Genomic DNA, 10845 nt, shown 5'->3' with positions numbered 1-10845 from the left:
AGAATTGCCCATTTGAAGGGTTCAACATCTCGGATGAGGCTCCAAAAAAACTAACGCAGTTGATTAACGACCATTCAGAATGAATTGCCAATGGGATATTAAAGCATTATGCCGGTAGGTACATAAATCAATTTTATAGATATTGGTTTTTATAATTCTTGTTGGAAGAACCTGACATTAGCACATATAAATTATCATGTAGAAAATAAAATGACGAGCGGTACAAAGAAAATGAATCGAGTCTTGGTTTGGATATGTTCGACTTTGTTGTTGCACATTTTGGAATGATGAATTGGTTCTATTTGATGTCACAACCCCAAACTTTCTGGAATGAAGAGGTTTAAATGTCATACATATTACTATTAATTAATACTTTATTTAATTTTCATATTGATTTTTCCGTCACGTAATCCAAAATAATTGATAATATATGCACCATATCGATGTCATTTTTTACTACCTATGAAAGAAGGCTAAGTTGCAAACACAAGAACAATAGAGATACACCACAGGAAATTGTTTGTACAAAGTTTACATCAATAATGCCTACTATGGGGATTATCAACAGTAGCTAGAAGTTTCCTAAAATGAGAAATGCTTAATCAACATCATCAAAGATTTTAGCATTTCAGCTGGCTTACCTTGTCATTTGGTCGACGAAATGTACATCCTAATCAATTGTGGTGATGAATTTCGTTAGGTGTTAGTTGTGGTCGTTCTAAAAGAGAGGCGCATTCGAATTTATGACTCGATGTCATGAAGAAGACATTCTGAGCCATCATCTGAGATACAAAAGCTGGCCAAAATATTGCCTAATTACCTTGATATGAGTGACTTTTTGGACCAAAAGGTTCGTACTGATTGGTCGACAATCGAAGCATACCGGGATAAAATGGCTAATTCATTTGATGTACAATACATTGAAGGAATTGCTCAACAAACCATTGGTAGCCTGTAAGTTTAAGTGTCATGATTTAGTTTCATTTCACAAATTTCACAATACTTGCATGAACTGCAAGATATGGATTATCTATTTTTTAATAACGCAAGGATTGCAGTCCTTTTGTTACCGCCTATGATGAGTATTTGAGCAATGGATTACAAGTACCAAACGATGGACTTGATGCCGGATTACTCCGCAAAATATATGCTACTCTTTTATGGAATACGGAGAAGCGAAATCTCAAAAGCCGTATGCAACCGACGTTAAAGATCCACGATGACCAAAGCTGAATTTCATAGCACCGGATGAAGAACAACTTGTCCATATTGATTATATCTTTATATCTTGAGTCCATCAATGTAATAACCTATAATCCTTCGTTTAACTTATTGATTATTTGTAGAGCAGATCATTTGTACCCATAATGATTTTTTTAAAATTTCATTTATTTGAGTTATTTCATGTAATTTTCGAAGGCTTTGATTTATTTTATTCTGTCTATGAATATAATTAATCCTTAGTTTTGAACATGTTAATTGAAATGGAGTACTAGATTCAAATATCATAATAGATAATACATCTGCTATAACAGACGACATATCTTATCAGATAAATTTAGACATATATTGCAACATGAGATGCAACGCATAGGTCATCTGCTGGAGATTATATAATAGGTCTTCCTACTTTTTTATTTGCTCCAATAGATTATGGATCAGTTGCAACAAAAAGATTATTTATTGCAATAACTCGTATATCTGTTGCGACAGATAGACTGGGAACATCTGCATAACGCAACAGATGAACAACCTATTCCAATAGATAAACAATCTGTCACAACAGGTACTATATTTGTTACGACAAATATAAAATCTATTGCATTATAAAAATTCAACTTAGCCAGACATAAAAATTATTGCCACTACATGTAAAATGAATTGGCTTGAAATGAAAATTTGTTATCGTGTTCGTCTATGTCTTTGTACATGTTTTGTTTATACACGGGCTCCAACAATTTAGTTAGTACCCCATATGCCCAGACCCATTACATCATCTTTCACACAATGGTGTCGCACACACTAGCCATTTGTGTGCCGGTCAGCAAATACTCAATGTATGCAAGCGAGTACAGCCCATACGCGAAACCGATTGTATTTTTTGGGAGCTAGATGTTCTTATTTTGACCTTCAAAATCCCATGATTCCTTCACCAAGACTTTAGCCGGCAAATGATCCATCAGCGTACTATGCATCAACAACTTCAAGAGTGGCTGCATGTGGGTTAAAAATGTCTTCTCGCTGAAGACAGGAAAGTTGCAGTCATAAACCTTAATATTTCCCTCGTATAGTAGTGTATCAAAAATGAGAAAATATTTGACATCCACGTTCTTGACTGCAAGGATTCTCTATGGCTTGGTCCAGCTCTTGCCATATGGATATGTCCTCTTCCCTCTAACATATTTAATCACCTCTTCATCCCATTAGAACATAGAAACTAATTGATAAAATTTTGGTCCACCAGAATTAGTTATCTTACAGAGTTTAGAATACCTATCCCTGAAATTATTGTAGAATTTGAGGTCCATTATCCTATCGGCAGCATCATAAGAATTCGGGTACGCTAATTGCCTACCCTTCATGAGGCAGAGAATTTCATCAACATACTATGGTATAAAAAGACAATTTTTAAATAGGTTAGTAATTTTAAAGAATAAAAAAATAGTTTCAAGAATCCGATGCAGAGGGTTCTCTGAAATAGTTCACAGATTACCCAACAAACACAACTTATGCAACAGATGTGTATTATGTTGCAATAGAATACCAAGATTTTGCAATAGATTACACATTTTCTGCGTAGATTCTTCTTCATGGAGTATATTGGAATGCTAGGTTAGCAAAAGTAAACTTACCTTATTCTCGTACCACACACACATATTTGTCATATTCGAGAAGTCTTTAGCGACAAATGATGCATGGTGTATTCTTTTTTAACCTTCATATTGATGAATTCTTCCAGTTACTTCTTCTTCTCCTTGCCAATCTCCGCGAATATGGCCACCTTCTTCGGCAACCCTTGAACTTCAACAGCTATTGGAGCAGGGGGAGTTGCAATTTTTGCTGATTTTAGAATAGATAGAATTTGTCTAATTTTTCTTCTCTTCCTCCTAGCCTCCGCTGTAGGAGTGCATGGCTCCCTCACTACATTGGATGGTATTACATCCCTCCTAGAATTCAACTCCTCGGAATCTTCAGAAATAGCCTCTAGCTTTTCAAGGAGTTTATCCTCTCTGTCCTTACACACTTTGCATTTACAATAAGAACATGAGGGTGATGAGGGGTGAGAGGGACCACTGTAAGGATGGGAGGGACCGGTGTAGGGGTGAGAGGGAGGACCTTTGCAAGGGGTTTTCTTAAATATATTTATTTTTTGCTAACTACCAAAATGCTTATAATCACGACTGTAGTCACATTAGCAGCAGGATGGCTACCACCATCACAAACAACTCCACCAGCTACACCCCAAGATAAGCACCCGGATCTGTTGCAGTTTGAGGTTAGTCATGAAGAGCTTCAATATTAGGTTGACCTTGCCTAAATGCTCTTCATAGGGATGTTTCTCCATCCAATTCCTTCTTTATTAACTCTACCGTTGGGTCTTCTCTTGTATCAACAAGACCCAGAGTAAGAAAATAAGTCATCCCTAGCTCATCAATGGTAGGCACGATCCAAGGATGTACTACCTATAAAAAAGACAAGATGAGTATAAATCATATAATAATAATTTGCAGTCAGTTAGGTTACATGGGGCTCGGGTTACATGGATGCTAACACAACCAACTTATGCAGCAGATGATCTAGCTACCATAATAGTTGATCTATATGTTGAAATAGATGGATAATGTGTTGCATCAGATTACCCATCTGTTGTATAATTTGTAGTAGATGGATAATCTGTTGATTAGGGTTCAGAGAAACAGAGAAACAGATGGTTAATCTGTTACAAAATATGGATCATCTATCGCAATAGATTACCCATCTATTGCACCAGTTGTAGTTGATAGGTAATCTGTTACAACAGACGACCCATCTGTCGCAACAGATGGAACATCTATTTCAATATCTTTCTTTGAGGAAAATTATTTTAGTTCAAAAAATACATATTGCATCATTCAGAGGGTTAAAGATATCAATCTCGTCAATATTTTTTTTGCTGCTCTCTGCTGCAGCCTAAGGATCCTTGGATGAGAAACCTTATTCGGGTAATCCTTGAAATGCTTTCACAGGGAAGGAATTACTTCACATGCCTAAGCCTAAAATTTGTAAACAGGAAGCAAGCAAAAAAAATTCATAACTATATTCAATATAAATTAATGAATGAGTAAAAATACTGATCGATTTTACCATGAAATCCCAAAGAAAGCCGTATAATGTGGTCGTCTTTGGCTTTAGCTTTTTTAGTAAATATTTGACAGTCTAGTAGTAGCTGTCATTTCCCCAGGGATAATCGTTGAATTTCCTAAAATCATCAGCTAGCATCAACAAATCATGTTCTATGACTTTCCTGACGTGTCTTGCCAATAAAATGAAATGGACAAACAAAACTAAGCATAATTTCTCCCTGTAGTGCTTTGGTATGTCTTTATTCTTGAGATCCGCCATCAAATCCTCCACTCTGTAGCTAGGTCCAAAAATGCCTAACAACCCATCTTTTTTAACCTTGCATTTGTTGGACTCTTTGTGGGATGTTTTCTTGATGAGAGGTTATTCTGGACGATTGCATCTCAAGCCCGTCACTATGGCAAACTCTTTCAATCCAAAACAAATCGGCATGCCACAGTAGTTGATCCAAACTTCATCCATCTTTTTTCCTCCTTCATCCGGACCTCCATCATCCCCTGCATACTTGATCCTCCGTTTGAGAAGGTCATATACTATGTTTTCCTTCTTCATAATACTCTTAAGTTCATTAAAAGGTTTCCCCAACTGACATTTAAGTACAACATCATGAAATACAATGTTAGGGTTACACATCGGCATCGCAACTCGAAACCCGATAATACTAATAGTTTTGACAAAACCATGCTGGGATTTTGATGTTATTTCATGCTCCATTGGTGAGAAGGAGTTATCACTTTACTCAACTTCATTTTGCCCTAACTGAGATTATTCTGGAAGTTTCTCCGAATCTATCTGAAGTCTAGCCTTTTTTGTTAGGTGGTCAGAAGTGTATCCACTTTCAGTTTCTTTTATTTTAGGAGACATCTTTTAACTACCAATAATAGAAAAACAAAAAAATACATCACATTTGATGTCTGCATAATTTTTTTAAAAAAGGTTAGAGAAATTTCAATAAATTATTCTACGCCATATAACAAAAAAAAATACTCCCAACGGACGACCCATCAGTTGTAACAGATGGGGAACCCGAATCTGTTTGAAGACCTATTTAATATCTCCCAATAGATATTCCACCAGTTACAACAGATAGACAAATTTCAATAAATTATTCTTTGCCACATTACAAAAAAATATTCCAATGGATAACCCATCAGTTGGAACAGATAGGGAATCTGCTTGAAGACCTGTTTAATATCTCCCAATAGATCTTCCACCTGCTGCAACAGATAGAGCACCACCACCACAACCAATGGCACCACCAAAGCCACAAAGACCACAAACACCACCGCCAAAAAACACAATACCAACACCACTAACAACAACCACCAACATCACCACAAACACCATCCAACAATACCATGACAGTCAACAAAACATAGAGAGAAAAACTAGGGTTTTCTCAGGTGCTTCCTACTTTTTAGCATCAAAACTCAAAATTGTTAACCCATTCTCGAGGATAATACAACTAAAAGTCTTCTTTTTCATCATTAACTAAAAAACCCTATTTTTTAGAATAAAGAACAAATGTAGAACTCTTCTCAAACTCTTTTACCTATGAAGATAGATAAAATGATGGATATAAGCGGGAATGAAGTCAAAAAAACAACTATATGTGGTCGTCAATGGGAAAAAAATTGACCTATTTTAAAGGGTTGAGCAATATATTGTGTAGTTGTTGTTTGTATTATTTAGAGAGAGATACAGAGAAGAGAGAGAACTTTAGATTTGAAATGAAAAGTTTTTCATGCAAATGGATGATTTATATTGGTTGATTTGTAATTTTTGAAAAGAATGACAAGTTTTGAAATTGCTAATTTGGTCTGAATTGATCTTAATTAATTTTACAAAATTTAAAATATATAGTATTTAAAAAATTGAGTTGATGAGAACTCATTTCAACTCAAAGTGATCGATCAATGACACGGGTCGGGATGAATGCAATACCAATGCCATGCAATTGCAAAGACTCGATTGGATTTGTAATTGACCCTGTGAGCTCATTCATTCATCCCGAATTCTACCTAAATCAACTTAGTTACTATCACTATCCCAACATTGAGTTGATGAAAACTCATTTTTACTCAGAGTGATCGATCAATGACTCGGGTCGGGATGAATGCAATACTAACGCCATGCAATTGTAAAGACTCAATTGGATTTGTAGTTAACCCTGTGAGCTCATTCAGGCATCCCCAGTTCCACCTAAATCAAAATAGGTACTATCACTATCCTAACATTGAGTTTATAAGAACTCATTTCAACTTAGAGTGATCGATCGATGACTCATGTCAGGAAGAACATAATACCAACGCCATGCAATTGCAAAGACTCTATTGGATTTATAGTTGACACTGTGAGCTCATTCATTCATCCCTATTTCCACCTAAATCAACTTACATACTATCACTATCCTAAAATTTAGTTGATGAGAACTCTTTTCAACTCAGAGTGATCGATCGATGACTCGGGTCGGGATTAATACAATACCAATGCCATGCAATTGCAAAGACTAGATTGGATTTATAGTTTATCATGTGAGTTCATTAATTTATTCCTAGTTCCACCTAAATCAACTTAGGTACTATCACTATCCTAAAATTGAGTTGATGAGAACTTCCTTCAACTCAAAGTGGTCGATCGATGACTCGAGTCAGGATGAACATAATACCAACGCCATGCAATTGCAAAGACTTAATTGGATTTATAGTTGACCCTGTGAGATCATTCATTCATCCCTAGTTCCACCTAAATTAATTACAATGAAATCTGTTGCAACAAATGACTAAGCTGTTAAAAATTTTCAAATAGACATTCATATTTGTTGCAACAGATGACATATCTAATTTAATTATCAAATAGATATATGCATCTGTTGTGATAGATGACTAAACTGTTAGAAATTTTCAAAAAAATATTTATATCTATTGTAACAAATAACATATCTGATTTAATTAATTATCAAATAGAAATTTTCATCTGCTGTCACAGATGACTGAGCTGTTGGTTTTTTTTAACCAAATATTAATATCTTTTGTAAAACATGACTGAGCTGTTCGAATATCTAAATAGATAATTATACATGTTGCAATAGATGACATATTTGTTTAAAAATCTTTTTTTCCTTTTTAATTTGAAGTTAGTTTCTTGTCCGAGTAGATAATATCAATTAGTAGTACTTACTACTAAAGGCGGTAAAAAATGATTCTTGGATATCTCAAAAGTGAATTCATTGAACAGTCTTGTCTTATCTTTTTAATGTCACTAGTCTTAGTCTTCCCCATGCCCCTCAAATTATCAATGAAATTAATAAATATTAATTAATGAATATTGGAAACCCCCACATCTATGTACATAATACATCTATAGAAATTATCTCATCTCTTCCTTCAGCTGTAGTTTATTTTATTCAACTCTCATATTTTTCTTTCTCTCTTCTTTAGGGTCACAACCTTTTTTCTCTCTTTTATCTTCTCTTCTCATAAAGATCGTTTCGGATCTAAACCAATCCATATCTCTCCTTGACTGAAATTTTTGTTTTGATCCACCTTTTGGCATTAAGGTATGGTTCATTATTGCTCTTTTATTCTCGTCGTCTTATTTGCAAGTTATTTACATCTATTTTTTTATTTAATTACTGTTTACCCATACCAGATTTATTAAAAAAATTTGAAAGAACTTTTAAGTGTTGAATAAAGAAACCGAAAATTTTTATTACACTATGCAAAAAATTCATCTGTTGGGAGAAGTTAAAAAGCCTTGTTAGCAGTATCATTTTTTGTATGTATTTTGTTTTTTTCTTTATTGTTGATAAAGTTATTGATATTGTTGGTGGGGTTGGCATTGTTGGAACTCGTGGTGTAGGGTTGTTGATGGTTTTGGAACAAAGGATGTTGCTTCTTTATTGTTGATGATGTTGTTGGAACAAATGTTGTTATTTCCTTATTGTTGATATTTTTTATTTGTAGTTTATACTATTGTTGATGTTGCAACAGATGGAGAAACTGTTGGAGCAAATCAAACCACCAGAAAGGCTAGTTTGATGTATTTCATTAGACTCCACATCTGTTGCAATAGACTCCATATCTGTTGCAAAAGACTCCATATCTATTGCAACAGACTCTACTTTTGACCTGAGTTGACAGATAAGAGGTGAGGATACTTGATACGCATTTCTGCTTTTGCTTCCCAAGTAGCTTTCTCGACGGTCTAATTTTTCTAAAGAACTTTAACTAGATGGACTTCTTTGTTCCTCAATCTATAAGTCTGATACTCTAAGATTTTGACTGGAATCTCTTCATAAGAAAGACTATTCTAAACATCAATGCTCTGAATAGGGACAACGACTGGTGGGTCACCTATACACTTCTTGAGAAAAGAGAAATGAAAGACTGGATGAACTGAGGCTAGATTTGAAGTCAATTCGAGCTCATAAGCTACCTTACTGAAATGACTGAGAATCTTGAAGGGACCGATATATCGGGGACTGCGCTTTAACTCTTTCCAAATCTCTTCACTCCCTTCATGGGAGAGAAATTTAGATAAATATGATCACCAACCTCAAAATTGAGATCTTTTCTATGAACATCTGTATAAGACTTCTGTCAACTCTGAGCAGCCCAGAGTCTTTCTTTGATTAACTGGACTTTTATACGGGGTCAAATACTAAGTCAGGACCTATGACTGATGCCTCACTAACTTCAAATTAACCAATTGGTGATCTACATCTCCTACCATAGTGAGCTTTAAATGGAGCTATCTGAATACTGGAATAATAGTTATTGTTGTATGCAAACTCAATCAAGGGTAAGTGGTCATCCCAACTTTCCTTGAAATTAATTGCACACTTCCTTAGCATATCTTCTAAATTCTGATTGGTCCTTTTTGCTTGACCATCTATCTGAGGATGGAAGGTTGTACAGAGATGAACTTGGGTACCGAGACCCTTTTGGAATGCTTTCCAGAAATAAGAGGTGAATTGGGTACCTCTATCTGAGATAATGGACAATGGAACAATGTGCAATCTAACCAACTTCTTGATATAGAGTTTTTCATAATCCTAGCTGAATAAGAGATATGAACTAGAAGGAAATGAGCTGATTTGGTCATTCTGTCTACAATGACCCAGACTGAATTATGCTGATGATGATTTCAAGGGAAAACTATCATGAAGTCCATATTCATAACTTCCCACTGCTAAGTAGGAATACTAAACTCCTGCATAGACCTATTAGTCTTCTATGCTCTATCTTAACTTGCTGACATGTAGAGCACTTAGCCACAAACTCTGAAATGTCTCTCTTTATCCCACTCCTCCAATAGACTTTTCAAAAGTCATGGTACATTTTTGTGGCCCCTGGATGAATAAAGTAGCGTGCTCCATGCACTTCTACAAGAATTTTCTTCCTTAATTTGTCTATACCTGGAACACAGAGATAACTCTGACAATACAAAACACCATCTCCCCCTTAGCAGAAAACCTTTACTTTCTGATCTTGAACTGACTCTTTCAACTTGACAAGGCTGGGATCTCTATCTTGCTTTTCTTTCACGTCAGAAACTAGAGATGATTCTGAACTACTCTGAACACATAAACCACACTCTAAAGAATCGACTAAGTGAATGCCTAGTCTGGCAAGCTGATGGACTTTTTGAGCTTTTTTCTTCTTAATGTCCTCCACATGAGAAACACTACCCATGGATATCCTACTGAGAGCATCGTCCACTACGTTAGCCTTGCTCGTATGATAGAGGACACTCATGTCGTAGTTTTTCAAGAGCTCTAACCACCTTCTCTGATAAAGATTGAAATCTTTTCAAGAAAAGACATACTGAAGACTCTTGTGATCTATGAAGACATCTACATGAACTCCATAGAAATAATGCCTCCAAATCTTTAATGCAAAGACTATGACTGCTAACTCAAGGTCACAAGTAGGATAATTCCTTTCATGAGGTTTAACCTATCTGGAGGCGTAGGCTATGACCTTACCATTCTGCACGAGGACACAACCCAAACCTACTCTGGATGCATCACAATACACCACGAACCCATCTAAACCTTCTGGAAGAGTTAAGACTGGGGATCAGGTAAGTCGAGTCTTCAACTTTTGAAAACTCTTCTCGGAAGGGTCTGACCACTGAAACTTAACTTTCTTCTGAGTCAATCTAGACATAGGGGATGAAATGGATGAAAATCCTTCAACAAACCGACTGTAATAACCATCCAAATCCAAGAAACTCCTGATATCAGATAGAGAGAAAGGTCTTGGCCAGTTTCTTACTACTTTGGACTTTTGAGGGTCAACTCTAATGCCATCACCAAAAATGGTGTGACCAAGGAATGCTCCTGACCTTAGCCAAAATTCGCACTTACTGAATTTGGCGAAAGCTGATGATCTTTGAGAGTCTGAAGTACTATTCTGAGATGGTCTGCATGATCGCGCTCAGTGCGGGAATAGACCAGAATATCATCTATGAAGACTATGATGAACATGTCTAAGTACT

Source organism: Capsicum annuum, unplaced genomic scaffold (genome assembly GCF_002878395.1).
Source record: "Capsicum annuum cultivar UCD-10X-F1 unplaced genomic scaffold, UCD10Xv1.1 ctg3200, whole genome shotgun sequence".
In the NCBI taxonomy this organism is placed as follows: Eukaryota; Viridiplantae; Streptophyta; class Magnoliopsida; order Solanales; family Solanaceae; genus Capsicum; species Capsicum annuum.
Note: the sequence above shows the minus strand (reverse complement) of the source record.